At 42.4% G+C, this 14767-nt stretch overlaps 1 protein-coding gene across 5 annotated transcripts in view; it reads right to left on the bottom strand.

Annotated features, from left to right (window-relative positions):
* The window catches only part of foxp4 (forkhead box P4), a 191745-nt gene that overhangs the window by 81600 nt on the left and 95378 nt on the right, over positions 1-14767 (bottom strand). The window contains exon 1 of one of the 5 annotated variants that reach the window (XM_046384180.1): positions 10104-10691. The exons of the other annotated variants lie outside the window; for them this stretch is intronic. The gene's annotated coding sequence lies outside the window, so the exon portion shown is untranslated. Of the gene's footprint in view, positions 1-10103; positions 10692-14767 lie in introns of those variants that run through there. 5 annotated transcript variants of the gene reach the window in all.

Below are 14767 nucleotides of genomic sequence, written 5' to 3'. Positions count from 1 at the left end.
CCTGCTTTCAGCAAAGTTTCGCAGGCAAACTTTTCACAAAGCCCCAAGAAATCGAACGCCTGCCTGACACCACGAAAGCATGCCAGGGTTTCATTGCCACTCACCCTCCCTCCTGTCCTCTTTTTTTGTACTTTAGTCCTTCGTTCCTCCCTCAGTCCCCTCCCTCGTTTATGCAGACTACTTTCCAAGGCTAATGCACTGTTCCTGACTGACCTTTAGACAAAGGAAACTTGCAGCAGCAGAAGTTACCGATTAGGGCTACAGGTTGCATACGACAGTGCTGACCTTCACTGGGCAAATGGGCATTGTGATGTCTGCTAATCCAACAAGCCAAATGGCCACATTTCCACCTGATATTAAATGCAGTTAGTCCTTGAGAAAAACATTTCTGTGTTTTCTCTGTTACGCACTGATCGCAAAAACTTCAAATGGAAACCTACAAAGTAGAAATGTGTTAAACAGCATTATTTCATTTCCTGTTATTTGTTGTTTTTGTCAGAGGACCGTGTCTGTTTTGCACTGCGAGGCACAGTCGTTTTTTTGTCCAGGGACAAGTAGGTGTGCTGACAAAACACAGCACTCGCATACAAAAATTATCGACACACTTCAACACATTTTTCTTACACGTAATATAAAAATTTGAATGAGTAAAAGCACAGCAGAACTGTTAGGAACATGAGTGTACCACTGCAAGCAAAATATTTTACTGAACAGATTTGAGGGGGCAAAAAAAGCTCTTTCAATTATGTTTTCAATTTGTTGTTAAAAAGCATTTTAGTCATTTAATCATACAAGACAAAACAGTCTTTCAAAGATTGTTCAGAGGGCTATTGATTGACCTTGCATTGAGTCTTGTCATTTCAGTCATACAGAATAAATTATTCCTATTGAAATGGGGCCTGAGGAGAGGTAGCAACTGTTGGAGGTAAACTGTGATGACAGCTTGGACGTAATGAAGAGGCTGAGGGAACACAGAGCCGTGATAATTAGAGACAACAGGCATGACAGCGAGAGGAGGAGAGGGGAGAGAGAGAGGGAGAGAACAGGCCGGGAGGGGGATGGACAGGAGAAAGTGCAACAGAATAAGAGGCGAGGAGGAGAAAAGACAGACAGCAAGCGCTGAGTTCTTCACAGTGACTGACTGTCGGAGCTCCGACAGGGAAAAGAACACTTTCAGACCAACCCAGCCCGCTCATGTTGTGTGTGTGTGCGCATATATACATGTCTGACCTCATGAATGGCACCCAAACATCTTTCCCGATACAAAAATAATAAAAAAAAAAAGAATTACAGCGAAAATAAAAAGAATGATAAAATTGTCTTTTTTCTTAGTTTATGTATGCCTCGTCATAAATCGACCAAACTGTCTGCGGCAGGAGGGAAAATGTTTAAACACTGTGTTGTGCCTTTGTAGATACAGTGGAGCGGTGAGCATGTGACAGCAAAGTGTCTGAATGATGTTTTTTGGGGGTTTTTTTTCCTCTTATAATCCAGGAAAAAAAAATGTTCTAATTAATTGTTAAAAGACACAATAATGGCATTTTTTTAAATTCAAAACTTGAATTGATGTATTGAAGTTGAAAAAGAAAAACTACAGTACATGTTAAAAAAAAAAACAATTAGAAAACTTTTAAATTAACACATAATCTGATAAGAATAAATATATTTGAACAGTATCGTATGCAGCTTGTTAATTTGAAAATTACCTCGAATTACCTTGAACGGTGAGCCAAGAATTTCAATGCTGCTAGAATCCAAACACTACCTTTCCTACTTTTTAACACTTTTTTCTATGTTTTTCCTCTCACCCCCATCCGAAAATCTGCCGGCAAACAGCTAACACACTGCTTCAAAGGCCAACAGCCCACAACAAACACACACTCACACACACACACACACACAGACACTTCCTCTGCCTTCTCTCTCCTCAGGAACATGAGAGCTGGCTCTAATTCACAGGCTGGTAAAGCTGTGGTGGACAGCAGTCTTGATCTGGCAGGATTAGGCTACTTTTATTTCCCCAAGAGCCACGGGGGAGGAGGGGGAGGAGAAGCGGAGGGAGGTGAGTGTACGTGTGTGTGGGGGGGGGGACTAAAATCCTTCTACAAATGTCACACAACGACCGGCGACCAGGGGCTGCGGAGATACACACTCACAAACACTCGTGCAAAAGCCCAAAGTGAAGCCCAGGAAAGAGGCTCATCACTCTCTGTCTCATCAGCCGAGAAGAAGGGATGTGGGGGCAAGAAGGGTAGCAAAGGAGGAGAAGGAGGAGGGAGTAAAAGAAAAAAAAGGGAGGGAGCAAGAGGGGGAGGTGGGGGGGATTACACAATTATTCAGATAACAGCTGGGTATAATCTAGTGGCAGATGTCTCTCGGTCAACAATGCCCACCACACACAGACGTGCATGTGTATGTGCATACGCTCTAACAGAGTCTCAGTGCCCAGCGAGCGGCCACAGACCGGAGGAAAGGAAGAGGGAAAAAAAAAAAGCAGCCCGCGGATGAAACAGCACACAACTGCTTAACAACACAGCAACACAGCTCTCTATCGCGCTGTCTGGGGAAGTTTTTTCCTGTTTTTTTAGGTCTGTGATACACATGAGCCTGTTTTGTCCAGAAGATGAAAAAACACACACGCACGCACACACAAGTTGTGAAAGTGACAACGTGTTTGCTTTCCTTCTCCTCCTCCATCAGCCGCCTGAAAAACAAAACCTAAAACCTGAGGAATTCTGTCCGAGGAGGAGGAAGGTGGAGGGTCACACGTTGACTGACAGTTAATTGTAGTTGCACACTCACGCACATGTGCACACACACACACATACACGCACACAAGCACAGTGAGTGTACACATGCAGAACAGCATCCCTCTCGTCTGTGAGCGATCTCCAAGACTCCCGATGGTGGCTACAGCGTACACCATCCTCCCCTCCTGCCTCCCCTTCCCCTGCCCTCCCCTCTCTGAAAGGGCACTATAGAAGCCATAGTGTCTGCACCCCACTGGGCAAAGCCTGTACAGTCTCTCCACCTTGAGAACCACAGCAGAAGAAAGAAGAAGTTCATAGACAGACAGAGACGCAGTGAGGCTTCGCTACAGGCAAAATCATATTCATCATATTCATCTAAAGAATACTTCTTCCAGAAGTTTTGGAAAACTAAATTCCCAGTTCTGTTTCATTCTTCTACGAATGCATCTTCACGAGAGGTTACGCACAGCGGAGGAGAAAGGCCCGAGCAGGTGGTGAGAGCGAGGTCTGTCAATCCTTCATCCCCGGCAGCCTATTGTGATTTGGTTTAACACTGGTTAACAGCTCGTCCTGTCAGGGGATGGATCATCCCACGGCGCCTCACATGCTAATAGCTTAAGTAGGCATCCCATGTCCCCCGGAACTAATGCCATAAATACTAATACCATAAAAGAGCAGTGCAGCGCTCCAGCCTCACTTTCGCCTGCGTTAGCCAACATCCCCGATACTTTACGGATTAGAAAACATAATGAGATGCATTTAAATGGTTATTACCTCCCTGGTCCAGGATGGCAAGGAACAAGGACGAAGGGAAATACTGCATCGCTAATTTCCTATCATCATATATTAATGTTAAAGTCATGAAGCAATTCAAATATTCTGCCGCAAATCAAAAAAGGAAAAAAAAAAAAAAAAAAAAAGAAGGTTTAAATCAGATTTATGGTGGATCTGATAACTGCAGTCAAAAAGACACAGGAAGGTAAAAGGTAGCTAAAAATGAAATGAGGAAACTGATGAGCAGAGAAATCTGAATTTGATGTATTTACATCAGGAACTCATGAGAGAATAGGATGTTAAACTGATTTTTGAGTTCAGTGAGGTTACAGTTGGACCTTCATGGACCTGGTTGTGAATCCCCAAGCACACCTCCTCCTCCTCCTCCTCCTCCTCCTCCTCCTCCTCCTCCATGAATCTCATCTCTTTATCGGAGCGCTCGCTTGTCCGCTCGGCAGACTTTTCCGCCGCAGCAGCACGGAAAAACGAGCACTCAAGAGCTGTGTAACGCTTCTCTACAGTCAGATGGTTTATGAAATGTGCAAAATGCGCGTGCGTTTGTCTGTGTGTGCTCGCGCATCCATAACATTCCCTCGTCTAGCGCCTCGCAGCTGTCACCTACCCTTCACAGCCATCCTTTTCAATACACATTAAAGCAGTGCTGCAGAAAGTTTAGTCACATTGTTGTTGCGAGCGAGGCTTTCCACTGATCTGCTCCCTCGGTTCCCCAACTCGATTGACGGCTGCCCTGTCAGTTTGTCGCAGCGCTTTAGAAAACACCAACGGCTCTCTGATGAAGTGCTTACAAAAGGTCATAGGCTGGAGGCGACGGAGGGGAGGGGAGTCGACTACTGAGGGAGGGAGGCAGGGGAAAAGGAAAGGGAGACGGGACAGAGTGAAGGAAAATCCATAACACAAATACAGCTGTCAGAAGCAATGCGGAGTTAGCAGGGGACACAAAGACCGATGAGAGCTTTTTCACGAAGATGCTGCGCTTGAACACAACGGGTGTTCTCTCTTGGTTTTACTCACACACACACACACACACACACAACACTGCTACAGTATTTCTTTCCTGCTTCCACTGACCATCTCATGCGCTCCACCTGGCTGTGCCACTGACCTAATGATCCCGTGTGACTCTTGGTTTCTGTCTGTGGAATCAAGCTTGATAGCTCCAACTGCTTGACTTCACGATCTGCTCTCATTACCCCAGACTGTGCGGCCACGGCCCTCTCCTTCAGCTGCAGCCATGGCCTCAGGTGCCAAACGCACTCTGGAGAGGCTGATCTAATGCTTCCTCAGCAATTACGACCCACGCCTAAAACCCCTCACTGTCGTTTTTCTCTCTCGCTCCTACCAGCCTTTCACTCATATGTTGTATCTCCTCCTCTCTCTCTCTCTCTCTCTCTCTCTGTGTGTCCCTTTCTGGCTTCCCTTTCCCCTCCCTGCCCATAGGAAACAGTCTCTTCCGCTTTGAGCTGTTGGGTCACTCCTTCCCACATCCATCAGCAGTTAATGGGCCGTTGCTCTGTGGAGATGGAGGAACATCTTTGAGCCCCCCCACCTCCAAAAAAAACAAAATAATACAAAGAAGAAAAAGATAAATAAATAAATAAAACACACATAGAAACTCATTGACACATTAATGACCACAGCCTGTGTCATGCAAAATGATTGCGTTATTAATCACAGAGAAGCGCACGTAAATTTTAAAGTATTACGTTTGGACTGCGAGCGGCGCTTCTGTCACCACTTATGCAATGACAGCTCTTTGAAAAAGACACAAAAGGCAAAAGAAAGGGCAACACAACACAACAACTTGTCTCTCTCTCTCTCTCACACACAGGTGGTCAGCTTCCTAAAGACCACTAAAGTGCGGTGCTGTCCTGCAACTTTACCGCACGAGGCCGTCTTCTGACCCATCATATAGCACAGCTTATCTTTGAAAAATGTGAGGGATTTACTACACGCACACAGACAGACAAGACGCACACACACACACAGCCCTCAACCTCTCCCAAATAACAGGTTCAATTAGAACCACATGTATAATCAGGCCTCAGTCTAAAGCAATGTGGCGGCAGTTTCACTGTGCAGTCAATCACCTCAGTACACAACCAGAACATTCCCCCCATTTGCTGGCTGCCCACGAATAATAACACCTTCATTTAATCCATTCATTTGTCAATTATATTTCATTAACAATTTTTTAAAAAGGTAACAAGCCCATAAGTGCTCTTATAATGGCATTCAGATTTTCATTGTCTCTCTCTTTACATCACTAAAAAGAGAGAACAAATTTGTTCCATAAAAATCACGCACACATCACATTGTAATATATTGAATTTCAACACACAATTGCTACAACCTGTAGAATATCTGATCCTACAGTGCTTCCACACTGAAAAGCCCAAAACATATTACAGCTCAAACACGCACACGTCTTACAACAGCGGCAGCTTCAGGACCAACACTTGAAATAATTCCATTTAAAACTGAGCTTTCACTCCCTTCTGCAGGAATATTTTTTGCTTTTTTTGCTTTTCTCAAACCCCATCTAAAGGATATTGAAAATTTAACCATTTCAGCTTTCAAGCAGGTAATGCACTAAGTGCTGCAGTAGAAGTAAACCTGTGAGTATCCATCACAGGTCAAACCCTACATGTATAGCAGAGTCGTATACGGGTGCTCTTCAACATCACTTTGGAGCCAAAAGCCCACTCAGACTTGTGGGTTTGGGATAGCAGGAGGGCTTTTTAATGAAGAGAGCGCCAGAGATGGAGAGACGGACAGGCGAGCCATCAACGCTACCGACGCACAGGACATTTAAAACTTCAAATACTGTCCATTTTCACTCAAGCAGGACAGGTGAATTGAGGAAAAAGCACTCCTGTAGACACACACTCCCGCACTCAGATATATACACTCTTCCACACATACATTCACACGCGCTCATGCCGGAGGTAAGGACTCTCTGAGTGAGTTTATGGACTAACACAATCATATTGGTGGCTTTTAATCCTGCTGAAGGGGTTTTAAAGCGCATGAGATTCGCAGCCATTATTGCCTGTCTCTAGCCGGTCTCACACATGGCTCGAGCCACACACACCGGCACACACACTCACCATGCACAGGGCCGAGCTGAAAATCATCGTTTAAGTAACACGTCAGTAAGCATAACAGAGAAACAGTCATCTGCTGGAAAGTACAGTGTGAAACTGATAAAAACACATAAATAAATTTTTAAAAATTGTGAGCGTCTCTTGCAAGCAATGAAAAAAAAAAAATCCATGGAAAAGACAGAGCTGCTGAGAGAGGAAGGGGAAAAAAGTAAAGGCGGAAAAGTGTTGAAGCAAGTCAGATGAAAAAAGATGCCAACGCTGAGGCCAACACACAGACACGGACGCACAATAGCCAACAGGGAACATGCAGAGAAAGTCAATCTGTCTCTGACACCTCTGGCTTCCTGCACATGTACTCTCCGTTTTTTCACCCAAATAACTACTCCTGCCTCTCAAATACTCTTTTGTTCATTGTCTCCTATTATATTTCCATGAAAAGCCTGACACTGATGTGATAGCCTATCAATGCGCAAAGCACTACACGCAAGCGACAACTTTACAGTGAGTTTATACTGGTGGTTAATGCTGAAATAGAAGTAAAAAAAAAAAAAATCTGAGCTCCACTGAAGTTTTCTTTTGGAGGTTTGAATGTGATTATCACTTAGGCAATTTTAAAATGAAATCTACAGATAACAGAACCGTGCGGCGATCTGTATTTTGTCTGCAAACGTACCTACAACCCCAAACGTCATTCTTTTAACAGAGACATCTCAGCTGCTGAGCCTTCGCTGCACCAAAGGGAAATGAATCAGCTGAGAGGATGTGCAGCAACATGACACGTCTTTTTAAAAAGAAAAGAAAATCAAAGGCAAAACCGCGTTATTTTTTTCCCCAACATTTCTAGAGAGTCATTTTAACAAATTTAGCATATTTGACAAGTCTGTGAAAAAAAATTAGCTGAGATCAAATGGTTGCTGCCAGCACACAATTGGGTCAATTATTTTTACAGTATTGAAATGATTAAGGTATGCTGCAAACAAAATATATTCAGCTTCTTATGTTTTAGGTAAATATGACAACTTAATTAAAATTGTATTTTTTCTGATTTAAATAAACCGCCATATGCGTGAACACTACAACAAAAACGTGAATGTGCAACGTTTTGTGAAGCTTAACTGTAATTCTTGCAGGTGAAATTAAAGTTGCTGGGGTTTTTTTTGTTTGTTTGTTTGTTTGTTTTTTGTCCCCCTCCCAGACACTTTACATCGGGGGCTCCGAGCCATCACAAAATACCTGCTTTCCTGTCTGACACCAGAAACGTGACAAGGTCATAAAACGTGATGAAGAGCTTTTTCATTCCCGCTGGATCTTCTATTAAAGTGCAATTAAAAGTGTGTCATCGCGTCGCGGAAATGCCACCACATGAGGACGGGGTGTGTTGGGGAGGGGGGGACAACAGAAGAGCGGGGGGGAGAGAGAGAGAGGGGGAGAGAGAGGACACAGTAAATAAAATTAATTATGCCAAATGCCCCGACGCCCATCAATCACGGGGCAATAATGCCCGTGTCAGGGTTTGCACCCACACGGCCTGTATGCTTTTCTCTCAATGACAGACAACTAACAGCAATTAATTGTCATTTCATCTCTCCCTCTTTTCCTTTTTTTTTATCTTCCCCCCTCCTTTTTGTCTGTAGCTTTTCCATCATGTCGGACCTGAGTCCATGTGACATGCGGGAATGTCCTGGATGATGGCTGATATTTGATGAATTGACTTTTATTTTAGTGGACTGGAGAAAAAGAGCAACTTCAATTTTCACACTAAAGCTGGTGTTGAACATTCTGTGTTATGTACAGTCACTTAAATTAAAGGAATGTTTAAACTGTTTTACTCATTGAATGTTATTTTAAAAAATTATAGTCCCGGTGATAAGCTTTTTTTTTCTCTAGGAGGAAAAAAAATAATTTTCCTTTGTGGTGCAGGCCTACTTTTAGGCGGTTTATGACTGCAGAAAGAAGGGAAAAACATGGGTCATGCAGAGGTTCTGGAACAGGCTTCAACCCCCTCAATTTCTAAATTTATAATAGGCTATTGTCTCAGTCAACTCTAATTATGTGGCAATATTTTTATATTTTATCTTCAGAAGTAACCTTTACCCAAGTAGTTTTTTTTTCACGCAATCAATCTAATTGTAACAAAAAAAAGAAAGAAACAGACCAGGACGCGTCAGTGTTGCAGTCATGGACTGATTATCTCCAGCTCTACAGATCAGATCCGTTTTAATATTCCCCGTTAAAACTGCTTTTAAACTTTTCCTGTGCCCGGACAACTTTGCTCCGCGTCCTTCTTGTCCACACGCTCAGCTGATTATTGCTGCTTATTAAATCTGCTAAGATCAGACGGAAAATTACATCAAAACCCAGTGAGGTCACACAACGCGGTTCCAGTTTCAAAAGTCAAAATCGTTTGAAAAGAAAGTATTGTCCCCTGACCTATTGACTATGTCCACAAGAAACCTTTTTTTTCCTGCCTTAAGACAAGGGCTCGATTATCCTCAGTGAATGGCTGCAAAGCTCCTTTTTTGTGATTTTTAGGAGATATTCTTCTAGTCAAAATAATAATAAAGATAATAATAAATTAGCACGATTTTTCTTCAGACATATTTTAACGGTTGGGAGTTAAACAGGTAGAAAGCGATGACAAAGCATTCAGACGGGCGTGTAAAATTATCACCACATAACCCACGTCGGTGTTTATTATCAAATCCCTTAACGAGGCTTATTAACGGCGACGCGAAGTTAAGTTTGTTGCCTCAGTTCAAAGCCAATCCCCCCGACATCTTACTAAGTCCTAACCTGTGGGAACAAAAACTTTCTGTTGTCTCAGGAGCGAAGACTTCGGACAAGGACACTTTCTGTCACTACCGGTCCTCTCAGTCCCCGAAACTACGCTTTGAGAAATTCTCAGAGTCCACATAAATTGCGATATCCCATTGAAAAAAATAAATAAATGTCGGCTGTAAATCCATTTGGACTGCGTGCATTAACACGTGTGAAGGAGACGAAGCGCTCGAAAGCAACTTATTCCACCATCGTCGATTTATTTGTTATTTTTCTTTCTCTCTGTTGAGGAAATGTGAGCGGATAAAACAACTACTTCAAAGAGGGTTTTTTTTAAAAAAAACAAAAACCTGACTGATAAAATTTAGCGTTCAACACTCACAGTTGAAAAGAGTCGAAGTTAAAGTGGAAAAAAAAAGGAGCGAGGGAAGTCGAAAGCGGAAAACTGCGAGTGTAACCCGCTGTATAACAGCATAATACCCTATTATGTTATTAGGCTTACTTGGAGGTGTTTCACAATGTGCGATGAAAAGTTGCAGTTCGATTTTTCTTTTTTGGCTATGTGTGTTTCAGAGAGTTTCAATGGAGGCACAGAGTGAGAAAAGAGTGAGGAAGAGATATTGTTTTAAAAAAAGAAAAATCAGGAGGGGGAGGAAAGTGTAGATAATGCATCAACCTGTTCTCTTGTTTTCTGAAGAAGTCAACTTTCACGCCAGTGGTTGGACCATGTGGACAGCCCGCTTCTGCTCCTCAAGCCCGGCGCGTCCACTCTCTTCGCGGCGACAAAAAATGGGGGCACAAACCGACGGGACGAAAAAAATAATTAAAAAAAAAAAAAAAGTAAAATAACAAAGGGGAGAGAGAGAGAGAGAGACAGAGAAATGTAGGATCTAAGACCGCAGGACCATTACTTTAAACGGCAAAGTGTGCTCGTTAGTCCTTTCCTTTTCCCTTTTGTCTGCGTCCTCTCTCCTCGGAGTGGCCCCTCTGGAGTGAAGTCAGAACAATACTGCCGCTAAAACTCTGGCACGGTGCGCAAGTTGCCGCGGAGAAAAGAGCGCAGCTTCTCGTCTTGTTTTGTTGCGTCTGCCTCCTCCGCTATCTCTTCAAGAGGCTTATTCAGCGCGAATAACCTCTCCACCGGTCCTCACTTTTTGGCATCCCGTCTGTTGCTTGCTCGTTCGCTGGAAATCAGGGTTGAATCACCAGGGCTGTGTGTGCGTACACGAGTGTGGAGTGTGTGTGTGTGCTGCGGGGGGACAGTTTGCTGCGCTACCGTAATGCCTCTAAAGCAGGTGCGCGTTTTCATCGCTGCCCTATCCTCGCAAAGCCCTGGCGCACAATAGGAAAACAGCAGCCGGTGAGAGGTCTCTCTCTCTCTCTCTCTCTCTCTCTCTCTCTCTCTCTTTCTATCCCAGTGTGTGTGTGTGTGTGTGTGTGTGTGTGAGGGGAAGGCACTGATCTTTTGACCTCTCTTTGCATGCCGGCTGAGTTGTGCTATTGTGGAAGCAGAGAGGAACAGATGTTAGCCTGCACAGATTTGGAGCTCAGAAACCGTCAGAAAGATAGCATAATCACCCAAACATAACTGGTCCACAGCATTGGGATTTTTCTACATCTCCAGACTTCATGGGTTGTTTTGCATTTGTTGTATTGGGAAATAAAAACACCAGCAATAATTTCAGTCTACATGTCTTCACAAGACAAAAGTTCAACAGTATGAACGACTTTTATTTTTCATACCTTGTTTTGCTCTAGACAAACCTTACTGTGACATAACTTTCCTCAGCAAATATCGATTGATGTCAGAAAGATTTATATCAACCTATAAGAAATGCTGCATTCTACAAATAAAAAATAAGCGTAAAATCAGTTTAAATGGGTTCACTCTTGTTATACACGTACCTTGCAAACAGACAGTTATATTGTCATTGGACAATTTTTACTGTCTGCCTTCCTCACTATGTCCTTTATGTATTTTGGAAGCTTGACAACTCCTTTTGCAGAGTTATTACCACCACCACAACCACCACATTCATTTACTAATTGACAGCATAATCAGTGTTGAGATTACTGTCTCTGATGAAATTTGGAAATTACATCATACCTGTCGCTGCAGGAAAAAAAAGTGAGGGGAAAAAAATAAAAGAGTACCATAACTCATAAGAGGATATTGGAATAATTTTTGCTTTGGCCATTAAATCGGATTCTGCCCTCCTGCCTTTTCTCTATCTAAGCTTTTACCATTGGAAAATGATGGCAGTCCATCACAGCACCACCCAACAATGGGCCACGACTGCAGTAAATCACAACACATTCATTAGCCCGATCAATACCACTAAAAATACATGTCTCGGCATGTGCGTACGTGTGCAAATGTTTGGGTGTGTGTTTGTGTGCGTGAGTGTATATGAGCAGCCATATATATGTATTTTTTTTAACTCACACACCTTTTCCTCTGAGCCTGACCCATTTTGCCAGGAACACTTTGTTATACGTCTCCCATAAATCTCCTGAGAAGTGATGGGTGCTAATGTGAGCGACTGGATGGTGATGAGTAATGCTTTTTTAAGTGGCTGTTATCATGAAGGTGCACTTTCAAGTGTGATCGACAAATCAAAGAAGAAAAGAAAGTTTAAAACTGAAGCCTTATGTGGTTATTTCAAAGACCCCCTCCACATGTCAGAACCGGCCACTAGAATATAAATTTGGCTATAAACATTTCTGAAATGCATGGATACATTAAGTTTGTATGTCTAAGAAATATCATGTCAACATTTTCCACAATACCTGCATTCACATTACATGTATATGAGCAGACTCTCTCATCAGGAGGAGAATGAGGATGAGGAGGAGATGGTGTTGGAGTGAAAGGCAGGCGAGACGGCCGCCATGCCGGAGACCCCTGACTGAGACTGCATCAACCAACACTTTACGGCCATGTTTGTGGCAACAAATTGAATGTTAGGACATTTTCCACATCCGTGTGCAACAAAACCAGGTATTTAAAACCAAAACAATGTGTTGTGTTAACTGAATATCATTGACTGGACCTTTTGTAACAATGTCGAAAAATCTGAAGGCCTTTCGTTATTTTAACGGATTAGAAAAAGCAAGGAAGAAATTCAATGAGGTATTGCACTGCACGATTCTTTTTACATTACATTATTTAAAAACTATTAAAATACTGACAATGTCTCATTACCATTAAAACATTTTAAATAACGGATAGCAGTAGATTATGAGTTTTTATAACCGTGTCAAAATGCCACCTAAAAAAGTCTAAAGCAACCTCTGGCCCTAAATCTAAGCAGACCTTAAGCACAGCATTGTCATAACATAAAATTGAAAACTGAAATGCAAATAAACCTAAAGTTTAAACATATTAAATATAAAGTTTTAATATATCCTCATAGTGCCAACTTTTATTCAGGCAATTGGGCTACAAGTGTATTAAGGCATGCACAAAACTTCTCTAATATGTGTCTGACATGGTTTTTGCAGTCTAATTATAAGTATAATTAACCCATTTAAATATTTAAATACCACCCACTCCTTCTTTCTCATCAAATATTCCAGAATATATGAGTATGTAAATATTTTTTCGTGTAGCAAGTTTAACTGCCGGACACGAGTCTGTCTTCTCTTTCACTGTAAAGTCCATTATCTACCTGAACGTGCACGGTAGGCTTCATGTTTCCACATCACTCGTTTTTTTATGCTGAATACTGGACCCGGATTTTCCTCCAAAGTATTTGTGAGCTCACAAATCATACTCATCGGCTCCGCCTCTTAAAATCAGATTTTCAGTGAGCACAGAGAAACTTTACACTTTGAGCAATGAATGTGAAAGCAGCCCTCTAGTGTCAGACTCTGCACATACCTCATTCTGCACAATGAAATTAAAACATTCAACCACAGAGACAAGAAAAAAAAACACATTTTTGAGTGGAAGGAACTTTAATTTCTTTTATAGTGACAAACAACAGGAATCCTATCACTGAGAAGCTGGGGAAAGGGAAGAGGGACTGAATCATTCTTGTGCTTGTGGTTGCGTAACTGTTGACATTTTTGCTAAAGATATCAGTCACCCTCGCCCGTTTGGGGAAATAATGATTTGTTGGTTGTTTGTCTGTTTTGGCTAACGGTTGCACAAACATCACAAGATCAAACAGCACAAGAAAAAGAGTGCAATTCTGTCTTCTGCATGCCAGAATAAATCCAATCCAGATTCAGATGAAGCAGGCCAAGTATGAAACCGGATCAAAATGGAGCTGACCTGGACGTCTTAAGTCAACACCTTCCTTTCTGTTCTTGATGAAAGGAGAAAAACGCAGACTGGCCCTCTCACCCTTCTCCCATTCCCATTTAGGAACCCTTCTCTCCCTGTTAATCAGGAGGAATAATTATCAAAGTGGACAGGTAATTAAATTAAAACATAAGTGGCTACATGAGCTGGGTTGGCTGTACTACAAGGTTTTCCCTGGCTTAATTAAAGAGAAATATGGTAGTGCTCACCCACAGTGTCACAGAGCTGGAAAAAAATGAGAAAAAAAGCTCCTGCCACTAACTTGAATAACTCAAATCAGATCCTTTAAACACAGGATTGTGGAGTGATAAAAAAAGGCAATTTCCCGCCTCTCTGTGTGTGTGTGTGTGTGTGTGTGTGTTGGGAGGAAAAATTCAGCTTATTCGTGAGTGCATCAGGTCCACAGACCGTGTTGTTTGTTTGCGTATGAGAGCAAAAGCATATGTGTGGGAGGGAGTGCAGAATGTGTGCTCGACGCATTAAAAAAAACTTGCGAGCTTTAGCAGCCATCTGGGAATAATGTCGTAAAATAAAGCTACAATAAAATAAAACTTACTGCTGTTGATGTTTACAAACAACCCCCACAAAATCCCCACAATGCCTTGAGAGTCAAACCCAAAGAGAGGCCACAAACACACACACACACACACACACACACACACACACACACACAGGCACGCATATGCAAATAAACAGACCCAGAGCGGGAAAGCATAGCACACAGAAAGCACATACACAAAATTATCCAAACATTAACAAACAGGCTCAGTATGTGCCCACGCCCATTTTGGTACACATATGAGTGTGCATGTTTACAAATAAAGACAAAGTAGGAAGGCTGCATACACACACTCACATAAACAAACACACATTCACAAACATACCACTGCTGCCTCTGTGGTTATGCAAAGACAACAGAGGATTCAGAAAATACCACTGCTATCTCAAGGCTGGGTGTGTAACAGTAATATCTCCTGTACCTGTGAACAACATATCTGCATGTGTGTGTGTGTGTGTGAGAGAGAGCGAGA

The sequence above is a fragment of the Scatophagus argus genome, chromosome 3, assembly GCF_020382885.2.
Source record: "Scatophagus argus isolate fScaArg1 chromosome 3, fScaArg1.pri, whole genome shotgun sequence".
Lineage (NCBI taxonomy): Eukaryota > Metazoa > Chordata > Actinopteri > Scatophagidae > Scatophagus > Scatophagus argus.
Note: the sequence above shows the minus strand (reverse complement) of the source record. Positions and strands in the feature narration are given on the sequence as shown.